At 54.6% G+C, this 5,280-nt stretch overlaps 1 long non-coding RNA gene across 1 annotated transcript; it reads right to left on the bottom strand.

Moving 5' to 3' along the window:
- Positions 1-406: 406 nt before the first annotated feature.
- On the bottom strand, positions 407-1,795 carry LOC120852076. Its single transcript, XR_005718468.1, has 2 exons — positions 1,570-1,795; positions 407-1,089 (listed from the first exon to the last, which is right to left on the bottom strand). It is a non-coding gene; the product is annotated as an uncharacterized LOC120852076 (long non-coding RNA).
- Between the last annotated feature and the right edge of the window lie 3,485 nt (positions 1,796-5,280).

Genomic DNA, 5,280 nt, shown 5'->3' with positions numbered 1-5,280 from the left:
CTTTCCTAAGTGCTGGGGCAAAGTGGGTGACAGCACAGAGTCCTGACTACACGGAGCTTGGAATCTACTGCAGGAGGGCAGGCAATTAACAAAGGAGTAATTGATTAAGTGATACATCAAATAATAGAGGTTGGGAAGGAAGACAAAGGAGAACAGGGGCGGTTGGAGACGGGGATAGACAGGGCAAGCCTTGCTGGGGTGAGTCCTGAAGGAAGTGAGAGAGCGATCTCCTGAGATATCTAGGGATGAATATTCCAGAAAGGAGCAGTACGTGCCCCAAAGGGCTCGGGGCAGGCCAAGAACCTGTGTCTCCTGCGGGCTGGCCGGTATCATGGGACACATCAAATTCTCAGGGCAACCCTGTGAGCCTAGTACAGCCACTGCTCCATGTTAGAGATGAGAAAACTGAGCTTCAGAGAGGATTTATATCTTTGTTCATAGGCTTTGCTGCAGACCTGTTAACACATCTGATTACAGGGGCTGCCCCACACTTCACTGGGGGTATTAGGAGATATGGGGTCTACGTGTAATCCTTTCCTCCTACAACTGGGAAAATTCTGAGTTCTGAACCTATGTAGCCAGGGATTTGGAGTCCAGGATGGTGGGCCTTTGTGGACTTAGCTGTTACTGCTCCCAGACCATCCCTGCTGGCCTTATATCACCTGCTGGTTCCTATTTTTCTCCTTTTCCAGTCTGAACTCCCAGCATCAGATCCACAGTCCAGTGTTTCAGGCCAGAGGCCAGAGGTGCATGCTCTGCACCCATGGCTCCCGACAAGGACCAGGCTACACCTTCCAAGTAAAGTCCAGGGAAGCTACCACTCAGCTGCACGGGTCCGAGGTAGGCCCAGAGTTGGCAGGCCGGGAGCTCATCGATGCGCCTACCAGTGTTGGCTCCCCCGGTAGCCGAGAGAGGTGATCAGGCATGGACACACTGTCTGACGTTTCTGTCGATGGCCTGAATGGTGAGTGTCCTCCTTCCATCTCTAGCTGGGTGTGGAAGGTGTGAACAGCCCATGGGGAGGGAGTTGGTGCAGAATCAAAATGACTCTGCAGAAGGGAAGAGCAGCTGAAGATGAGGACCGACCTGCTGGAGAAGGAAAATCCACTCGGCAGCGGCCTCCTCCTGGCCTCTTCCCCAGCCTCTCTGCCTCCAGGTTTGCCCCTTTGATCCGTCCTGCCAAGGTTCTGGATGAATCTTCCCAGTTAATCCTCCAAACCTTGATTAGGAAGGCTGCTCAGTACCTGGCCCCACTGTCTCCCTCCCAGACACACACCTGGCTCCCCCCACCTCCACGCCTTCATCTTTGTTGTGTCCTTGTCTGGAACAGCGCTGAAGGCGAACTCACAGGCCAGTCCCCGATATCACAGGAGGCATCTTTCTAAAACTCCTTAGGCCTCTGTCTCAGTTACTCAGCCTGCCCATTCCACATCTTCCTGGTTATCCCAGCGCTGCTTGCCCAGACTGCTGAAGTCTCCTAACTGGCCTCCCAGCCTTGGGATCTGCCCCAGTGCCCAGTGGCCTGGCCGTGAGCCCCTTCCTAATCGCAGCTGCAGCCTTGTGGCTCACCTGGCTCCTTGCTTGACTTCCTGGCATCTGTTCAGTCCAACAAAGCTGCTTAGAGATCTTGGGTTCTCTGGGATAACGCTGGACTTCGAGACCTTCTTACGTGTGGGTCCCTCTGCCAGGAGCACCTTTCCCTCCCCCTTAACCTGACCAACTATTTATTTATTTATTTGGATTCTCCGGATCTTGGTTGCAGCATGTGGGATCTAGTTCTCTGACCAAGGACCGAACCTGGGCCCCCTGCATTGGGAGCACAGTCTTAGCCACTGGATCACCAGGGAAGTCACTTAGCCTGCCCAACTCTTACTCATTCTCCTAGACAGTGTTGATTCAACCTCCTCCAGGAAGCCTTCTTGGATTCAAGGTCCCCTCTCTTGTCTCCCAGAGGTCCTGCATCACTCGCGTCATCATAATTTCCTCTCCACACTGAAAGTGACTGGTTTGCTAGGCCCCTCTGTCATGAGGAGAGACTCCCACACTGTCTTCTCCAGCCTGGCTGGGGCTCATGAAAGCCCAGAAGGAAGAAGTGGGAAATGAAATAGCAACACTTATTGAGCTCCTGCTCCAGGCTAAGCTTTTCATGTGCAGCTCAGGGATTACTGGGCCTTTCTAACAGAGTTAGGTCACCATCTGGCCACACCCAGCAGCCCTGGGCTAGTCTCCTTTAATGCATATAATGGGCATAACCCTGGATCCTATCCTCACTGTTGTGAGGATAAAGGACACAGCACATGTAAAATGTTAAATGCAGCCTCAGGTATTCAGTAAGCATTTAATACTCCTATTGCTATTCATTGTTGGGGCTCTGGAGCCATCCTCTGAGGCTTCAAATCCAGGCTCCTCCACTTCCTTGGCTTTGCTACTTTGGGCAAGTGACTTAACCTCTCTGGACCTCAGTTTCCTCATCTGTAAAATGGGACAAAGTACAGTCTTGTTTTCACTCTCTCTTATAGGGCTGTTGAGAAAATGAAATAAATGAGTATGCATACAGACTCTGTATGATGCTTGCCTCAGGGAGGGTATGCTCAGTTCTCCAGTCATGTCCAATTCTTTGTGACCCCATGGACTGTAGCCCGCCAGGCTTCTCTGTCCGTGGAATTTTCCAGGCAAAAATACTGGAGTGGGTTGCTCCACCAGGGGATCTTCCTGACCCAGGGACTGAACCCATGTCTCCTGCTTGGCAGGTGGATTCATAACCACTGAGCCACCCAGAAGGCCCCTGGTGCAGGGAGAGGGCCAAGCAAAGGTCGACTGTTATTGTTACTGTCTCAGAATCACCACTGGGGTCTCAATTCTGATCCTAGAATTAAGAAGTGAGGAGACTTCAGATTCTGGAAAACATTCCAGAATGACTGATCGGAGCGGGGGCAGGGACAAATCTCAGAACTTGTGAAAATCCACTTCCTACTCCCTGCATTTCCTGAAAGCACTCTATCCCTCACTGATGGCGAGAGCTGCCAGAAGGTTCTTCCTTGGACCTCTGGTGATTCCTCTGGGTTCCCATCCAAGCCTGGGTGGAAAGATGAGGAAGGGAGCAGGGTGAATCCCAGAGCTTTCCAGGTTAGCCCAGAATTCAGCAAGGTGAGCCGCCTGGGATCCTGGGGAGGTCCACAGTCAGGAGGGTTGGCTGGACTCGGCCTTCTCCAAGGCCTGCCAACTGGAGCCAAATGCAAATCCACTTTTGTTCCCTGGATTTAAGGCCCAGGGACCCAATAGGATGGAAGGGGGAGAAGGAGAGAGAAGTGTAGGGTCTAAGCAGGAGGGAGGCAGGACGGGGATCCTGGGCAGCCAGAAAGAAGGGAAGGGGTGTGGGAACCACAGGGCATGGGGCAGGGCCGGCAGCGCTGGGAAAGGGAGCCTTGGGGAGGCGCGGGAGAGGGAGGCCTCATACCAGACACTGTCTAGACGCAGCAATTATTGTCAGCTCGGAACACCCAGGCTCTGCCGGCTCAGCTGAAAGGGAGCTTAACAAAGAGCCCAGAGAGGAAGAAAGCGGGGAGAAAAGCGCCCGCGGAGCAGGCTCCTGGCCTGTCGGGCTCTTTCTCTGCCCGGCTAGCCCCCTTTGTGCTCCATCGATGTGAAAGCCAGCTCCGAGATGCCTGATGGGGACCCTGCTCCTCCTGGGCGCAGAGGGCCAGGCCAGGGTCACTGTGTGGGTTTTGGGGAGAGGGAGGAGAATGTCCTGCAGGGGAAATGCATTTTGCACTTGAGTTTTTCTATCCGGAGGAGGGTGGTGGGAATGGAATCCCGAATCCCAGGGAGAGAGCAGGCCCGAGAATTTGCACCCTTCCTGTCCTGTAGGGCCAGTTACCAATTCCTCTGAACCTTTCTCTTCTCACCTGCAACAATACCACCACCCAACCCATGGTGGGACATGGCGGTAAGCCCAATTCTCTTCCACTTTGGAGGCCTGCAACCCATACTGATGGGGAAGCTTCAAGGCTGCAGGTGACCTGGGACAAGCCCCTTTCCTTGCTAAGGGCCTTACCTCCACCATTTCTCTGCCTCTGCCATGATTAGGCCCATTTTTCAGATGAAGAAACTGAGGCACAAGAGGCCAGTGCTCACAGTCAGCCAGGCAACGAGTTTGGATGCAAGTTTGTTCCTTCAGCTTCACCTTGACTTTATGATGTGCACACACCCTGGGGAGTTGTGTGCTAACGGTAGGTAGCAGGACTGATGGGAAAGCCACAGGTCCATGTGGCCCAAGAGTCTCAAGGTGAGGCCAGAGCTGCAGGTGGTCAGGCCACAGCGCCAGCCACATCTGGAATCAGGCCTCAGCTGAGCCACTGGACCGTTGTATTAAGGGCAGCCCCAGGCTAAGCAGACCTGCCCTCCCACCCTGGGAAGCGGGCGTGGGTGACCCTGGGTCATTGCGGCAAGGCTTCCTCTGCCCCCTGAAGTAGTTGAAAGCATACAGTCATTGCTCCCGCCCCAGTCAATAACCCGATAACCCAGCACTACCTGCCCCAGCTCCTTTGGGGAGGGGGTCAGATGCTGCTTCCAGGTTCCACAGCGGTTTCATGTCTGTCTGTGTGTGTGTGTGTCCAAGACTTCCAGAGCTGTGACTGGTGGCTGAGGTCCTCCTCCATTCATCATCCCCCTTGAGCTGGTCTGGCCTGGTCAGACCACACTCTGGTCCTGGAGGATTCGGAGGTGTCCCCCAGGGCCTGCCTTGAGTGAAGGTTAGGACACTCAGTGCAAGGGACACACGCACAGTTACTCTTACTCACCCACCCTATAGGCTGTCCCAGAGGTGTGCTCGTGACACGCCCCAGGCATTCACATCCCACCTCCAGCCTCGGGGTGTAGGCACCAGCTGTCATAGGCTCATCCCTGGCCCTGCTGATCACTGCTGGTGCCCTCCCCATGTCCATCGTTGGAACATGCCTTCTTATGCTCCCTACTGACTATAACTTGGTTTCAGACCTCTTTGCCTGCAGTCAAGGCCACCAAGACCAGCCACAGTCCCACTTTCTGGAAGATTCCAGCACATTCCATGGGTCCTCATGTGGTTTCCTCATGCGGCCCTTCTCTCTGCGCCTTTGCTCAGGCTGTTCCTGCAGCCTGTCCCCACCCTGGCCCAACACAAACACCTGACCTCCCGTGAACCTCCTCCCTTGGCTGCCCTGTCTTAGGGGACAGCCCCAGCCGCCCTCCTTGCAGGGGCCAGAGCCTGGAACGGTTCTGGCACTTCCCTCCTCGGCCTCCTTT

Source organism: Oryx dammah, unplaced genomic scaffold, assembly GCF_014754425.2.
Source record: "Oryx dammah isolate SB20612 unplaced genomic scaffold, SCBI_Odam_1.1 HiC_scaffold_25, whole genome shotgun sequence".
Classification (NCBI taxonomy): Eukaryota; Metazoa; Chordata; class Mammalia; order Artiodactyla; family Bovidae; genus Oryx; species Oryx dammah.
The sequence above is the reverse complement of the archived record's forward strand: the minus strand, read 5'-3'. Positions and strand labels throughout refer to the sequence as shown.